This window comes from Macrobrachium nipponense, chromosome 12 (assembly GCF_015104395.2).
Source record: "Macrobrachium nipponense isolate FS-2020 chromosome 12, ASM1510439v2, whole genome shotgun sequence".
NCBI lineage: Eukaryota > Metazoa > Arthropoda > Malacostraca > Decapoda > Palaemonidae > Macrobrachium > Macrobrachium nipponense.
In genome coordinates, this window is record NC_087205.1 from 23,799,737 (window position 1) to 23,818,536 (window position 18,800).

Consider the following 18,800-nt stretch of genomic DNA (forward strand, 5'->3'; position numbering starts at 1 on the left):
CAGAAGAAAGAAGTTTTAGGGGAGGGAACCACAGCACGCTTTTCAAGAGCTGCATAGAAGAAAAGTAAGAAACCTGAGGAAGGACGCGACAAAAGCAGGAGGTTGCAGTGCTTAGAGAAAATTAAAACTGAGGAAGGACGTGGCATAGAAGAGAATGGAGAAACCTGAGGAAGAACAAAACATAGATCAGAGATATTGACTGTAGAGTTTAGAGAATGGAACTTGAGGTAGAACGTAATATAAACCCAGGTACAGTGCATGGAGAAAGTAGAGGAAAGAGGACGGTAAAGAGAGAGTGGGGAACTTTAAACAAAATTACTGCGAAAGTAGTAGTTAAAATAAGATTTAGAAAATAAATTCACTGCTATTGCCACAAATATTAATTAGTAAAGCTACTGGTTCTTCACGTTGATTAATAATATACTAGTTGTAGGTACTTTATTTATAACATTTAATTTTTCTATATTTTAATTCAGTGAGGACCTTATCTGCTTATTCCTCTCCTCTGGGAGCGCTAGTAATTACTTCTCTTAACGCGGAAATTGTCGCCCGGGCTTTCGTGGTTCTGCCACAACGCCACTTTCTTTTCTTGGTTGTGTCGGACTGGCTCCTGCTCTTAGATTTTACCGCACCGGATTTTTTCTTCCTCTTATATTCTACTACTTGTTTGTCGCTCAGACTGATGTTTTCCTAAAAGCAGCAACTTCTCTTCTCTGTCAGTCGCACCGTCGGTCACTTCTTTTTCTCTGCTCATCCTTTGTCGCACAGGCTGGCGAATGTTTTCGGGACGATCTCTTCTTTACAATGTTCGGCTTCTTGCAGCTTCTCACCCACTATAAACTGAATGTTCTGGCTCCTCTCCTCTATCCCCTTCGGCAACAATGAAGTTTTAGGATTCGTGGTTTACGACCGTAGATAGTACTACTCGCTGGGTGTGATAATCAGCATCGTAGACTAAAATAAATACAAGCGAACTATCAGTTCAAGTTTCATTGAAGCCATCAAATATTTAACTAAACTTTCGTCTGGAAATTTTCTTTAGTTTCTTACCTTTATATTAAACAACTTCCCTAGCACAAAGAAGCATTTAATATACTACAAGAATTACTATAACGATGCTACAAGAATTATTATAACTAAATAAAATACGTTAAAATAACCCAATTGATTTAAGCTTTTAACAGATAGTTTCTGAAATATATTACAGACCAATAGTTTCAAAATGAGGATTGACTTGCATGTACTAAAGTCTAAAAACCTATGCTATACAAAAAATTAACTAAAATACATGAATCAACTGCTGAAAAGTATATATTTGACTTATATATGATTCGGACTAAATTGAATGAGACTTCAAGTATGTTAGTTTGCTACTTTTTACGGGCTGCTCTAGGAGCAAGAGCCCGCGCTGGCATAAGGCCAGCTAAATCTAAAACATTTCTTTGAAATGACTTGAGTACTTTAAAAAAGTACTTAAGTTTATTTTTTAAATTAGTTTCCCAGCAAAAGAAATTTTTACTATTTCCTTCAACCCTGAATTTAAAACTATAACACAGGTGCGAGGCTCCACGAAAACATGGATACCTCAATCCAGATAAAAACTTTTTTTAGAGACTAATCAAAGAACCTTATTGCCTGAAGGCTAGCTGGAATTTCATAGAGCTTCTTTACTAGAAGTACTTATAATTCCTAAATCAGTATAGACATGAGTCATATGTACTAAACTCGTTAGCTACAGTCTTTAGAACAGGACGACACACTTCCATAAAATTTTGTCAAGTGGACACAGCAAACTGCGAATATTCACCTGAAAAAAACACACCACAACTTTACTCCTCAAGAACAAGTTTTAAAATTCAAAACTAATAAAACTAATCTTATTCCATTTATTACATAATGCTAGCCATTATATAAAACTAAAGACTTCTCCAGGTCATATGAAAAAGTATCATAAGCAAAGAAAAATACTATCATATAAGGAAATCCCATTTTTTTAACAGCAACCACGCCTGAGATTAAAGAAAACTCGTAACCTTACACATAATTAAGATAAGACAACTAAAGACTTTAACCAGGTCATATAAGCAAAGACTGCATTTTTTTAACATCTACCCCGCCTGAAATCAAGTAAAACTCTTGACCTTCCATGCGACCAAAATATGTGAAGCAAAATTTTCGACTTGAGATTAAAAGCAATTTAAACATTATCAAATACTAAAGACTAATTATACTCACCATTATAAACTACAAAAGAGACTTGTCTATTCAGTAACTCGAGATTTCAGCCAATTCTCTTTCTTCGATTATAGCAGTTTACCACAAAACGTGGCAGTTTTAAATGTTACAACTCTGCTGACTTCCTTATACGAGAATTTCATGCGACCACTTTCATCTCTAGATCACTCCAGACCTGGAAAAGTAGGAAAGACTAAAACTGGCTCCTCAGCATATGTACCAAGCATGACAAGCAGTAAGTTTTTCTAAAATATCCAAATTGCTATATTAAAGCTTTAAATACAGTTATAAAGTGAATCCAAGTAAACTAACACTGAATTGCTGCCTTAAAAATTAAATGAAAACTCCACTTTGCCCTCTATATCTGTCTGTCAGTTATTTTTTTTTTTTTTTATGGAACCAGTGGTTATTCAACAACGGGACCAACGGCTTTACGTGACTTCCGAACTACGTCGAGTGTGAACTATCACCAGAAATACACATCTCGCACACCTCAATAGGATGTCCGAGAATTGAACTCTGGGACACCTAGATGGTACGCCAACACCATACCAACCACGCCACTTAGGCGCCATATTTTATCTAGAGATTCTAGTCTAAAATGGTTACCGCCAAACCATTCCTAGTTTCTTAAATTTATACGAAATTATAAGAACTGCTTACATTAGCTCTGCTTCATACTGGAGTTACCTTACCCATGCTCCTTTGCCAAGCTATTTAACCTCTATTCTATTCAAAACTTCAGAAAGTCCATGCTCTTTTATGCAAAGTTATTTACCCTAGATCTACTCCAGATTCCAAATTTATTTACCCTAAATCAACTTCAGATTAAAAACTTAATTCTAGGTCCAAAATAAGTCGAGTTGAGTTGAATAAAAAATTTAGGCCAAATGCCAAGCACTGGGACCTTCGAGGTTATTCAGTGCTGAAATGGAAATACAGTAAAAGGTTTGAAAGGTGTAACAGGACGAAAACCTCGCAGTTGCACTGAATAAAGTGTTAGGAGAGGGTGGAAAGTAAGATGAAAGTTACAGAATAGGGAACGAAAGTGGTTGCAGCTAGAGGTCGATTGCACGTTGCAAAAAAACCTTAAGTAATGCCTACAGTGCACCGCATGAGGCCCATTGACTGAACTACCCCCTACGGAGGTCAAAATGAGCGAGGCGTAAAACAAATTTTGCTGATATACTTTTGGCAGGCCCCTAAATTTTATATAAGCAGCAATAAGCATTACTCCAGTTAACCCTAATTGAAGAAAATTCAGTACCTAATTTCATGTATTATTATTTCGGCCTGATAAACCTTTCGTTTTTGTCTAACCATATCTCTCCACAATGTTCTCGGGGCAATCTGTCTAACCATCTCTCTCTCCACAATGTACTCGGGGCGATCTGTCTAACCATCTATCTCTCCACAATGTACTCGGGGCGATGTCTAACCATCTCTCTCCACAATGTACTCGGGGCGATCTGTCTAACCATCTCTCTCTCCACAATATTCTCGGGGCAATCTGTACTTCAGCAGCAGCAATACAAGTCCGGCTTCATGCAGCTTCTCAACCACTTCATTTTCCACAAAGTTCTCGGGACTATCTATCTCTCCTTCGGCAGCAATGAAAGATTTAGGACTAGTGGTTTAAGACCATTCATACTACTACTACTCGCTGGTTTGCTCATCAGTACCGGTGACTGAAATAAAGACATAATTAGTAAGGATTTCAAAATTAGTATCAAAACCTGTCAAATATTAAACTGAAATTTCCCTACAGTCCACTAAAATCTTGTCTGACCTTTTACATTAAATCACATTCCCTAAGAAAGAGATATTGATATACTACAGGTATTAAAACCTTAGAAAATGTAATCCCTTAACATTAAAACTTGAAGCAACAGCACATTGAAAACTATTTCCATTATGATAATGAGTAAATTTTTATAAAAGTGTCACTATTTCCATTACTATAATTCGAATAAGTTTTATGTTAAACTAGTTTTATTAGAAATTGACATTCTGTCCTGCATATATTAAAGTCCAATAGTTTAATGTAATATAAAATATTAACCAGGTAAAACTCGCCGAATTAATTGAAAACAATATTTATCTTGATTTCGTGATTTGGACTAAATTGATATTACTTAAAAGTTAACTTTGCTCTTTGAAATGGTTTACGTACTTTAAGCTTGTCTATTAATAAATGAAACAATGGCACTGTTAAAAAAAGAATTTCAGTATCCCAGCTTAACTAAAATTCACAATTCCTTTTAGCCCTGAATTTAAAAAATCAGTAAATTATTCAAATAAGATTAAAGATTTATTGGTACGAGGCTCTACGAAACCCAAATAGGTACCTCAGTCTAGATGAAAGTAAAAGCTTTAGATGCAAACAATATACAAAGCATTACATTTTCCTGTGATTATGAAAATTAACTACAAGGCAAAGATTTGGTACACCGGGAAAAAATTACGTGAATACTAGCTTAACCGAGTTTCCTGACAAGGTGGATTTGTAATTAGTAATCAGTCTAGGGCGACATCAATTAGGTAAAGTACTCTACACGCAGCGTCTTTAGAACAGGATGAGCCTTTATTTTCCATAAAAATTTGTAAAGTGGATACAGCAAGCAGGCCATATTCTTCTGCAAAAAACACCACAACTTTACTCTAAGAATAACTTAAGAGTCCGCTAATAAATCTTATCTTCGCGCTATTCATTACATAACGCTAGCCATTACATAAAAAGGCCTTCGCCAAGGTCATTTGAACAACTATCATAAGCAAAGACATATGTTTAACAGCTACCCTGCCTGAAATTAAGGATAACTCTTACATTAAAGTAAAAAAACTACGAAATAAAATTTAAGCATGTAATGAGATTAAAGGCAACTTAAACCAACCATGATCATCTAGAGAGACCACAAACAGTATTCTCTGTCCAATAACTAGAGATTCCAGAAAATTCTCTTCGATTGTAGTTAGGTCTAGCACAAATCTAGCGCTTAAATGTCACCACATCTCTGTTGGCTTCCCTATAATATATAACTTCAGTATCAAATTTGGCAACATTCCTTGCTCTACTTATTTGTGATTTCTTCGAGGGTAAAGCCTTCAAGGACATGGTACAATACTGGCCGTCAGTATCCTGATTACTTCCATAACGTGATCACTTTATAACTGCAGATGTGAAAGAGGTATGCAAGACATTAACACTAACACATTGAGACATTCAAATAAAGATTTAATGGTACGAAACTAGAAAAATTGGTACCTCAATTTGGATAAATTATCTGTGGATGCAAACTATATACCATATAACATCTAACTATACTGCGATGAATATTTAATTTTATCATTAAGCAAATATTTCGTACAGCCAGAAGACCATATTACCTGAATGCCAGACTCAATTTCACTTAATATCTTGACCAATGCATTTAAAATTTTGAATCTATCTGGAACCAAGGCTCAGATGACACTTATTTATCATTAAGATTGTGGAAAATGGATACAGCAAGCAACGCATATTGACCTAAAAGAATCACAACCTTAACTCCAAGAATGACAGGCAAGTTTTAGAAGAATCATAACTAAAACATCTTATCTTCAAGTTCCATTACACAAACCTAATAAGTACTTTTCCTAGGTCACATGAACCACTAATATAATCTAAAAGTTTTTCTTTACTACCCCATCTGAGATTTCAAAGACAACTGTCTCCATATTTATGGTTAAGTGACTAACTCAAAATTTCAAAAGATTAGAGCAAAAGCAAATTAAACTTACCAATATAAACTAAAACCAGAAGATCACAAACATAATAGGATACCCTATTAAGGGACTCGAGATTTCAGATCCTCCTCTTGCTTCGATTGTAGTCAAGTCATAACCAAAACATGGAGTTTCAATGTTTCCACAATGACTGTTTGACTTTCTTATGAGAGAACTTCAATACCAAATTTGCAAGATACCCTACCCCGTTGTATTTGTCTTCGAGTTCAAAGGTTTCAAGGACATGGTACGTAACTGGCTGTCAGTATCCTGATTGCTTGAATAATGTGAGCACTTTCATCACTAGATCACTCCAGATGTGGAAACTAAATAGTAAAGACTAACACTGGCTCTTCAGTATATGAAAAGTACTGCTATGTATGACAAGCAGTAAGGTTTTCAAGAAAACCTGAATTGGAGTACTGAGCCTTTATCATACTTTATCATACTTTTATAAAGTGAACTTAAGTAAAATCAACATTCTCAATCAGTTTACTATATTTTTGTTTTCAAATTTAGGGAAATTCCACTTTTGGACTCTATATCTGTACCCATCTACATCTGTACCTTTATGTAGGATCCTTAGTAGAAATATGGTTACCACGAAACCATTAGACGTTCCTGAATTTTAACTGAAAACTGCCTACACAAGCTACGCTTCATACTTTACCATAACCATGTTCCTTTTACCAAGTTATTCAACCTCATCTACTTCTGACTCAGAACTTTTAAGTCAAAATACGTTGGGTGTAATGCACAATAAAAGTAACTAATAAATATTTTGCTGGCCTTATGCCAGCACTGCCTAAACAGAAAAAAAGTTACATTCCTCGGGTATCAGGATAAAATTAACTTTTTCCAATCCACTGTTGCCTGCCATTTTATACAACATGTGCTGGAACAAAAGCTGATATACTTTTGGCTGGGCCCTTTTTTTTTTTTTTTTTTTCTTCTTAAGCAACTAAGCATTACTACAATGAACCGTAACTGAAGAAAAACCAATTTCAGTACCTAATTTCAATGAACCTAAAATTCTCAAGTTGCACAACCTTAATTTTCAATACCTAATAAAAAATTTTAAAAAATTCTTAATTTGCACAGTTTCTTCAATATCTAATTCTACTTAAACATTCTCTTAATTTGTGCAAGAACTTCATTTTCAATGAATTTCCAATTAAAATTTTAAGATCGGTTTCCAATGCCTAACCTGAAAAATTCTTAACTTATCAATACCTAGTTCTAATGTTTAATTTGCACAAAAACTTTCAATACCCAATTCCAATTAAATATCTTCATTTGCACAATAACTTTTCAATACTCAAATCCCATTAGGGTAATTCTAAGCCCTCATTCCGCGGTAAAGTAAACTATGGCAGTTGAAGTTTTCCTACGTTATTTTACTTACTGAACAAGAATTTAAAGTAATAATTATTCACACTGTAATTAACCCCCAGGGGCCAGTACTAAACACTGCGAAATACATTGGACGCCCCAATCCCTAGTGGATGTCGTATCCGCGGTTACGTTCCTTGCAGTCCGCGCGGAACTATTCTTTAGAATTACTCTGCAAGAAACGTAACCACAAATAAGACATTCACTAGGGATTGGGGCGTCCAATGTATTTCGCCGTCTTTAGTACTGGCCCTTGGGGGTTAATTACAGTCGTCCGAATAAATATTACTTTAAATTCTTGTTCAGGAAGTAAAATAACTTAGGAAAACGTCAACTGCCATAGTCTACTTTACCGCGGAATGATGGCTTAGAATTACCCAATTAGATATTTTCTTAATTGGTAAAAAAAATTTCGATACAGTTTCAGAGACTTAAATTTCCTTAATCTGCACACAAAAAATTAATCTTCAGTACCTATTTTTAGTGAGTAAAGCTTTAATTTTCTTGAAAAATAATTTTGAATACCTAATTTCAGACACATTTTCATGCTTAGCAAAAATACGCACATTTTCCGTACCAAATTTCAGACAATTTCCATAATTTGCACGGAAACTAAATTTTCAACACTAACCGAGAATAAAATTTCGTTATTTGCAAAAATACTTCATTTTCAATACCTAATTTCCGTGAGTAAAAACATAACTTAATTTGCACAAAAGCTTAATTTTTAGTACCTAACGAAACTTTAATTTACACATCATAAATACCTAGTTTCAGTGAGACTAAAATTTCCCTAATTTCCACAAATACTTTTCAATCATTTCAGTGACGAATTTCCTTAATTAGCACAGTAATTCTCTTCAGTACCTAGTTTCAGTGAGAAAAAAATTTCCTTGATTTGAACAAAAACATTTTCAATATCCAATTTCGGTAGAATAAAATGTCCTTAATTTGCACAAAATCTTAATTTTCAATACCTAATTTCAATGACAAATTTCCTTCCTTTACACAAATGCATTTTCAATCCCTAGTTTAATTTTTAATACCTAATTTCAGCGAGACAAATTTCCTTATTTTTCACAAACGTTATTTTCAGTACCTAGCATAAGTTTTTCATTACCTAATTTTAGCGAGATTATATTTCCATAATTTGCAAAAAATTAAATCCTAATTTCAGGGAGACTAAAATTTCCTTAATTTGCACGACAAATTAATTTTGAATACCTAATTCAATTTAAGTGAGAAATTTCCTTATTTCGCACAGTTAAATTTTCAATATCTAATTTCAGCAAGACAAATTTGCAAAAATCTTCATTTTCAATACCTAACTTAAGTGACTAAAATTCCTTAATTTGCACAAAAACTTACTATTCAATACCTAGTTTCAGCAAGACTAAATTTTTTTTTTTTTTCAAAAAAAAATCATTCACTACTTAGTTTCAGAGAAATAATTACCAAAACTTTCATTTTCATTACCTAAATGCAGTAACCTAAATTCTTAATTTGCACATTTTCAGTACCTTATTTCAGCGAGGATATCTTAATTTGCACAACTTAATTTCCAATACCTAATTCCAATAAAACTGAAATTTTCTTAATTTGCACTCCCCAATTTAACCCAAGTATGTACTTGAGTTTGCATTGTGTGCATTTAGAAAAACCTGAATATTATTCAAATCCTATGTATAATAGCTGAATAATCTTTATGACCCATGACGGTAATTCTAAGACCTCATTCTGCGGTAAAGTAGACTGGCAGTTGACGTTTTCCTACGTTAATTTACATACTGAACAAGAATTTAACGTAATATTTATTCGGACGACTGTAATTAACCCCCCATGGGCCAGTACTAAACACTGTAAAATACATTGGACGCCCCATTCCCTAGTTGATGTCGTATCCGCGGTTACGTTCCTTGCAGTCCGTGCAGAACGATTCTTTAGAATTACCCTGTAAGGAACGTAACCGCGGATACGACATCCACTAGGGAATGGGGCGTCCAATATATTTCGCCGTGTTTAGTACTGGCCCCTGGGGGTTATTTACAGTCGTACGAATAAATATTACGTTAAATTCTTATTCAGTAAGTAAAATAACTAGGAAAATGTCAACTGCCATAACCTACTTTGCTGCTGAATGAGGGCTTAGAATTATCTTCCTATGTTAAATTGCTTACCTTACAAGAGTTTAGGGTAATATTTTTCCGGTCGACTGTAACTAATCTGTTATTTTTGAACTCTGTAGTTGGTACATCGTACCCCTGGTAATGTCATGTAATCTTCAGAGGTATATTACGGTTTAATTACAGTCGACCGAATAAATATTACTTTAAATTCTTGTTCAGCAGGTAAAATAACATAGGAAAACGTCAACTGCCATTGTCTACTGTCCCGCAGAATGCGGGCTTTGAATTACCCATAGGAAAACGTCAATTGCCATAGTCTACTTCAACTGAACAATCTTCGAAGTGTTGGTTCGGGGCCATGAAACTTAAACAAACCACCATATTTGAATGCTGGTAGGGGGTGTGGGATACGCAACTAACAGGGAGCCTTATGTCCGGTAAGGGGTGGGGGCGGCAGGGGGTGGCAGGTACCGGAAGAGGAAGGCAGAGGTACGAGTTGGTAAAGCCACGCTGGGATATGGTGCTAAATATTTCCCAATAAATATCACAGACATCAAAAGCACTAAACCTTTCGAACACTAAAACACAATATAAAGTACCTAAAGATCAGGAACCTTACCTTGAAAGGGTGGAGGACACAGTTCAGCAGCCGCTTTCACGAAGGCATGTAGTCTCGTCTTGGGGTCGTGGAAGTGGATTTTAAAGTACACCACTGCCGTGATCTTGACAGTATATTACCAACCTTTCATACTGCCCCCAGTAATGGGCTGAAATGTCCTTATAACTAAGGAAACAGTTAACACATGCACGGGGCAGAGTCGAGTTAGTAATGAGGCCCGGAGGAGGTGGAGGTGCCTGGGAGTGCTTCCGCCATCTGGCTGGTTGATAAGTGAAGAGAGACACTAGCAAGTTTGTCAGGAGGAAGGAGGAGGGTGACCACGAAACAGTAGGGAGGATGGGGTGGGGGTTAAATATTCACGTTTGTAAAAAAGGAAAAAAAAAACACGAACACTGTATTGTAATGGGTGGACATTATAGGAAATGAGGGAGGCCTGTTTGGGGGTAATCGAACTTGACAAATGTTGAGTGAAATCGTACAAACATAGCTTCTCTTATATTTATGAAACCAAAGTTATCGTGTATTATTATTAAAGTAAAAAATAGTGCAATGAAACATTACAGTAGGGACATTTTACATAAGAGCTAATAATCCATACATGAAAATATATATTATATATCTATACACGGTTTTTTACATCTGATATTTAAATATCTGGTACTTAATTATTAATTATCAAGTACAAGGCTAAGACCATTTTAGTGAATAATGAATAGAATATCAAGTTTCAAGGATCAGAGTTGCCAGTTCAGGGGGTGATTGAACTTAAATGTTGAGGAATATTGTAAAAATTGTGTAACCTAACCAGTGGGATCACCCCATCCCCATAGCCCCCTTTAAAGGAAGGCAATCTTAGAAGTGCAACATAGGTTAGGATAATAACCAAACCAACCTAACCTACCCTAACCTAGTAGAATGTGTTACCAGACCGAGCCCACCCGTAGCCCCCCTTAAAGGAAGGTAATCTTAGTAGTGTAACATATAGGTTAGGATAGTAACCCAACCTAACCTAACCTAACCTAGTAGAACATGCTGCCTGGCCGGGTACAACCCCCCCCCCCCCTTAAAGGAAGGTAATCTTAGAAGTGTAACATATAGGTTAGGATCGTAACCTAACCAACCTAACCTAACCTAGTAGAAAATGTTGCCTGACCGGGGGCCTTAAAGAAAAATAATCTTAGAAGTATAACATAGGTTAGGATCGTAATCTAACCAACCTAACCTAACCTAGTAGAAGATGTTGCCTGGTCGGGGGGCATACCCCTATAAAGGAAGGTAATCTTAGAAGTGTAACATATAGGTTAGGATCCTAACCTTACCTAGTAGAACATGTTGCCTGACTGGGGGGGCTCCGTTGCCCCGTAACCCCCCTTAGAGGAAGGTAATCTTAGAAGTGTAACATATAGGTTAGGATCATAACCTAACCAACCTAACCTAAGAGCATGTTGCCTGACTGGGGCGGAGCCCCTTAAAGGAAGGTAATCTTAGAAGTGTAACAAAGGTTAGGATCGTAACCTAACCAACCTAACCTAATAGAACAAGAAATTGTTATGGGTCAGACAGGCATGTAAAGGTGAATATAGAAAAAAAGGGAGAAAAAATGTATGTGTGAATTGGAATGTCTAAAATGAAAAGATGTAATACCAATTTCACGAAAAATGTTTAATACCATCAATTTCAAAAAATGTAATACCATCAATTTCACGCCATTGACAGAAAGGTCACGAAACATCCTAAAACCGCCTTCTAGTCCCAATCCTCAGGAGACTTTGTGGCCTGCCCTCAATTGTAACGGAAATTTGTAAGGGTATATAAGGAAAAAATTATGAAGTAGAAACAAGTTCAGTGCACATATTAAACAATACTATGTTAAAACGGAAAACAGAAATAAAAGTTTGAATATTATACCACAAATTACAAAAAAACAAATGAGGGAAAAGGGAAAATATGAAAACAATGGCATGAATCCCTCTCCCAAAAAACCTATCGGCACGTATGGTTAATTAACTGCATCATGATTCTGGTAACTCCATGTAAACTCCCCTAACAAAAACCCATTTTATTCGCTTAGGAATTTTGTGTTGAACTAAAAGCTTCTTAAAATCTCTGTGCATGCGTAGTAGGATTCGTCGTTTGTAATAGCATTAAGCAATATTAAGTGGGATTTTTGGATATGTAACAGCTCCATTATTGGTTTATTTATCGCTTTATTTAAGCTTGTATTTAGTGTTTCAAATGTCATAAATAAGAGGAAATGACACAATAACACTACAAAACCTTCCCCCAAGTGTTTTACCCCACCCAAATTCCCGCATTCCCATAGGTCCCCCTTACCGTAGGATACAGTTAAACGGAATAATTCGCCCATGTGTTTTACCCCACCCAGAACCTCGCATTCCCATCGGTCCCCCTTACCGTAGGATAGAGTTCAAAGGTAAATTACACGTTAATTACAGCCGGCCAAAAAAATCTTAAATTCTTGTTCATTAGGTAAAACTGTATAGAAAAATGTCAACTGGCATAGTCTAGTTCGCCTCAGAATAAGGGCTTAGATCTACCACAATTTTTCTTTGGAACTGTACAAACATGCAAATGACAGATTCAGTGCCTCAAGTAATGTACATGAAACTAGCAAGTTTTTATTTAACTTTAGATATTTCACTAAATACATTTAATTAAAATTTGTATTAGCTGTTTTCATAACCAATAAATACTAAAATCTGCCCAGAAACTAACCTAACTACTGAGTTTTCAGTTATCAAAGTATTTGAAATTGCTAACAAGATGCCATTGGGGAAAACCCCTTTAAAAATTGAAGCAAACCTTCAAAAATTAATGGAAAAAAATTAACTTGCAAAGCACGAAGTTTTCACAAAGCCTTACCTGAAAAATTTTAATTCTTGGTAAATCTAAAGGAGAGCTCCGTCTCCTGTTTGCATTAGAATATATATTTTTCCGATTTATTTTTTATTGATTATGCTTAAACTGATCATTAATATTGGTGGCATCAAGCAATTACACCCTTGTTCCCATCAAACAATCTTGGGGAACCCCAGTGGGAACCAGGGTTTTTGGGTGGGGGGAGCAGGAGAAAAGTGATTTCCAGGGCACTAGCTAACAAACACCACCTAACCTAACCTAGAGCGCCGTACCCCTACCTAGGGCCTAGCGGGGGGCTTCGCCCCCCCACCCCCCTGTGACCCCCCTTAAGGGCACTACCTTCCCTGCACACTTCATGACAATTCCGAAAAATTTGAGCAGCGATTAGGCTAACTGAGACAATACTGCAGCACATTTCACACGATAATCAAAATATATACAGGAAATAGCTTACCTTACAGTGGAGGATAGACTTCAGCAGCAGCTTCACAAAGGCGTGAAACCTTCGTAAGGGGTCTTGAATGTGCAATTTGAAATATGCAACGGCTTAAATATCTAACAAAATGTTTTTTACGGCGGCCATATTTTGGGACTAAATTCTGACATCTCTCACGTCTCTCTATCGTATTGGTATGGGCACGAGTTTGTGGATCAACAAAATTGACACTGTGATTGACCTGTAAATGTTTGTAGCCCTCGTTTTTCAGGGCAATCGTATGCTTCAGCAATCGGAAAATTATTGTTGTTCCTGGTTCGATGTACTGTTTAATGACAGCAAGCAAAACCTCAGTGTTTCGTTGTCAAACAGGAACCATAAAGAACTCCTAGTTTCCCTACAAATTCCCCCAAATACCCACTGACCCTCTATAATTCTGCCCACATTATACTCCTCTTCCCAAATTTTGATTCGTCAATTTCCACCTATTTACCCTCCCCTCCAATTTTATGAGACCGCCTAAATACCCAATTTACTATTACTTCCCTACAAAATGAAGCCCAATCATGATGGTGGATCGTGAGATGAAGCTCAAAATTAGCAAACTTATAAGAAAACCAATCTGATACGAAAATAAAGCAAAATGTTAGATTAGTTTCAATCTCTATGTGAGACTTGAGAACATGTGTTTTTAAATATTGAGACAAAAAAATTACACTTTTTTCTCTTTTTTTTTTTGTTTTTTTTGACTACATAGGTTTTATCACACCGAAAGGCTTTTTTGTTAAAGTCAAGACGGCACTTTTCCTTACACGTCGGGCATGTGTTCACTCTTGATTAATCCGTGATTTTGAGGCCAAAAGTTACGAGCCTTTCTATTTGCCCATAATAATGTTGTTGAAATCTCTATAATTCACGTAGCAATTTCACACGTGGGGAAACTTCCTGGGCAACAAAATCGGAGCTTGTACTACGGCTCCTGCTAATTCGGCCACTGGCGCTAGTGCAAGAAGTTAATTGGAGAAAAGTAGGTTTATTGCGAAAAAAGTAACCACTGGTAATCATTAAATATTGTCATTGGCTGAAAACACTGAGCTTCTTTTGCTTTGAGAAAACTGAAACTTGCTTATTACGATTGGATATTGTCTATAATGAGTCACTTTTGGGTGGATGTTTTTCGTGACGTCATCGGAAGGTGTGGTTTCCCCATGAAATTGAGACTGCGCAGCACACCAAACTAAACGAACCAGGAGCTCATTAACATTAGGTGATTACGCGAGAGACAACAACATGAAGGACTGTTTTTCTGTAGGTACAATATTAAGTGTGTTTTCTCCACGATAGGACTTTCCCGCCATAATCCTTTTTCCTTCAGAACATACTAGTATCTTCTTTCAAAGGTATAAAACACATTTATACAAAAAATCGGCCGGAGCTCTTATAAGATTAACATAACTTCTTACGCCATATAAGGACCTACGTAAAACTGAATAAACCACAAAGCACGAGATCTAAAACCTGATAGTCTTTAACCTTAAGTACCCAGAAGGCCTACTTACGTAAGACTGTTAAGGGCCACAATTTAAACATTCACCTTGAAATAGGACGTTGTCTTCTCCTGCTCAGAAATTACACAACACTAACATTCCGCACTTATGAGTATTCATTTGAATACTCAAAATCTTTAAGCATTGATTCGTATCTGGTACAAGTCGCTGACTAAAAATATCTGGTAGATCAGAGTAATTATTAGCGGACTGGCCTAGGACTATGTCTAGTTGCGGTTTTTCTATGCAGTTTGGTAGATATATGACTACCACGGCGGCCCAGTATTATGGCAGATTGCGGGTTGTTTTCTAGCATTTACCTCCTGAACAAAGAATTTAAGTAATATTATTCGGGACGACTGTAATAAAACCCCAGGGGCCAGTACTAAAAGGTAGTAATATTCAGAAGCACCTCCGCACTTGGAATTAAAATAAATAACACCTACATGGAAAGAGCATTTTGAAAAGCAAATAAAAGTAGAGTCATTATATGAGAGATTGAACGTGGTGAATTAATGAGCTTCATAAGTTTTGACTCGAAGTTTTCCTAAGTCGGAGAGGTTTTCCTCTACGGAATGTTACTTTTAATGAGCCCCTAACTTACTTTATATGTGACCAAAAGAGTTCCAGTTACTCATTATTCGGCTGAGAGTGGACATCGGATGACGTCAAGGGTTCATAACCAATACGAACGACTTTAGTCGAAAAATCACTGCATTCAGCAGAGTAATAAAGTACTGTCCAGTGTCCAAGGTATCCTTGTTTGAATGAATAATCGAATAAGAAGCAAAAAACGCATTGTCTTTTCCTTTGTACCTATGGCAGAAGAGGCAGTGGCTGGCCTTCGGCACTTATTTTGATACATACCTTCGATTTCCTAACGATTGTTTGCAGTGCAATTGGTTTACGGAATTTTATCATTATTTGTCTAGTGGTGGTAAAGAAGTATGATTGAATATGATCAAAGACATAATTTCATTCTAAAGCAAAAAAAAAACTGAGTGTTGTGGGAAGTACGCGGGGGGGGGGGGGGGGGGGGGGGGCAGGGAAGCCTTTAGTGTTGACCACCACGGTAAGTAGCCGTAGTGAAACAGTGGCTAGCTCGCGCAGCGCAACATTACCTTCCTTTGCCGTACATGCCGTGCTGCCAGAGCATCTTTAAATATGCGGATAGGCATGAAGCGCCGTTCCGCTATGGCCTTATGACAGAACACCATAAATCTATGGCCGTCGCTGATATGTAGCACGCCCAATCTTCTTTGTTGTTATTTTGGTACGCGCCATTATGGTTTGGTTTGTTTTCTTTTCCCCCGCGATTTCGGTGGAGAAGTCGAGAGCGCCCCCCATGTGTAGTACTGGCCACTTAGGAGTTAATTACAGTCGTCCGAATAAATATTACTTTAAATTCTTGTTCAGTGGGTAAAATAACACAGGAAATCGTCAATTGCCATAGTCTAGGACACCGTGGATTGCTTCTGTAGAAATACCTGCAGTTTTACCTACTGAACAAGAATTTTAAATAATATTTATTTGGACGACTGTAATTAATCCCCCAGAGGCCAGTACTAAACATGGCGAAATACATTGGACGCGTCAATCCCTAGTGGATGTCGTATCCGCGGTTACGTTCCTTGCAGTCCATGCGGACTGCTTCTGTAGAAATACCAAACATCTTTACTTGGACAAATGTAATTGATTATTCACATCTACAAGCACTTATTCATACCTAGTAATTCGCTGACAAAATGGTCTTTGGTTCTGCAGTAAAACACAAAGCTTAAAGATATAAAATAAAAATGAACTCTTGACTCTTCACGAACCACAACTATCCTCTTGACGCTATGACGAAGACTGGACCAAAGGCCGACGACAACTTATCACTGTGTAAAAGTAAAAGGAAGCAAAATAAAAGGGAATATGAAGTCTGACATTTCGTCTATATTGCTATTTTGGAGTCGTTGCAAGACAAGTAGCTCCATCTGAAATCTGTTTTCCTTACCATTCCTCCACAAAAAAATGTCAAGACTTTTCATTTTGGCTTGCGGATACTTTAATCTTGAACAAATCTGCATACAATACGAAAGGTATGATTTTATTTTATAAATACAGAGATGGAAGTTCATATTTGATTATTTATTTTACATATAGTTAGATTTCTCTGTTTAATGACTGTTGTACTCTTATTTTACTACGGACTCCAGAACGTTTTTCATGATTTTTAGAACAAAATTCCACGAAAGGCTTAGATCGTAATTTTTGCTTTTGTTGACAGAGTGAGGATCCTATATACCTAGATAAGTATTAGTCTAATGCTTATCTAGGTATTTTTTTATTATCAATGAAGCGTTAAACGTCACATTGCAATGTTTACTCATTAAAACAAGGAATTGAGCAAACTGGCTAAAATGAATAAATGAATAAAAACTTAAAATGGAAAATTCATCCGTACAAATCTCTTAAATCACGCTTGAAAATTTGAACGTAAAGTTGAACTTAAAGCACATTACACACACACACACACACACACATATTTATATATGTTTGTGTGTGTGACTGCGTGCATGAGTGTATGTATGTATATGCGTCATATACATAATCTTCTTCTTCGGAATATCTTAATTCAGTTTTTATGCTAAAGTTAAGATAAGAGAAAACTTAAATCTAAACAATTTATAAAATCCGGTGATTTAAAGTATAAAAATCGATATATCACCGATTATATTATCTTTGGGAGAACCTGTCACTTCAAACGTATAAAGTTTGCAGTTGCGATACTTGAGACGAAAACACTAGTTAATACCAGGGAGACATAATAGCCTCCTTGGAAGACACAGGTATGCCCCCTCCCCCCGTCCCAAACCTCCCTGCCCAGGGTAGGTATTGGGACGACATGACAAGCGCTGTATCTTAAAATTACCAACCTTTCTTACGCTAAATCACTCGTACTATTTATATGAAATGAAGTGCTTTCATTAAATGCATAAACCTGGAATGAGATTTGATTTCATTTGTTGGGGGTTACGATTATGATAACAGTTCCCTCTCTAAAATATAAAACACGCGTGCTTTTACTTCATTTCATTGCAACGATTCATTATAATAAATGATAATAAATAAGTCATTTATTAACATTTATTGTAATGATTTTTTTTAGAATTTCATGCCTTGTTGTTCTTTCAACAGCTTCCAGGTATCTGCTTCGGCTACCAGTGTTGTGTAGGTTAGCTTAGCTTTGTGTCAAAGCAGAGCATGGGAGATTAATGTCAGATGCTCTTACAGCGAATACTAAGACGTATACAAGAATTATACAGAACAAACTACAGAGAGAGATGCAGATTCAAGCATCATGTCAGAAGGAAAGTGAATTGTACTCGTTTGTTCAGTATTAATTCCGGAGCGTTTCACGTATGAATCAGATATCAACAAAGGAAATGCGTGAATGAAATAATATAAACGAATAAAAATTGAAACGAAGTACATGAATGAAATAAGACATATGAAATAGATCACGAACAAAAAATAAATACACGAAATTGTATAAATAACTTGAATAATGAATTGACAAAATAAAATATATGAATAAAGAAATTAATTAAAATAGATGGAAAAACCATTAGAATGAAAATCGTAAATAAGTAAAACAGAATAAAAAGAGATATAATAAAATAAATAAGGAAACGCAATAAAAAGAGGCTGGAGCTTTTTTTTTTTTTTTTTTTTTTTTTTATTAATACGTCGGTGTCAAGATTTCTTTAAGAAACTTTGGACAAAAAATAAATGTGTATAAAGATAGAAAATAC

At 36.1% G+C, this 18,800-nt stretch overlaps 1 long non-coding RNA gene across 1 annotated transcript; it reads right to left on the minus strand.

Annotated features, from left to right (window-relative positions):
• Positions 1-157: 157 nt before the first annotated feature.
• Positions 158-16,855, minus strand: LOC135224968 (uncharacterized). Its single transcript, XR_010316850.1, has 3 exons — positions 16,727-16,855; positions 2,236-2,410; positions 158-954 (listed from the first exon to the last, which is right to left on the minus strand). It is a non-coding gene; the product is annotated as an uncharacterized LOC135224968 (long non-coding RNA).
• Positions 16,856-18,800: the final 1,945 nt, after the last annotated feature.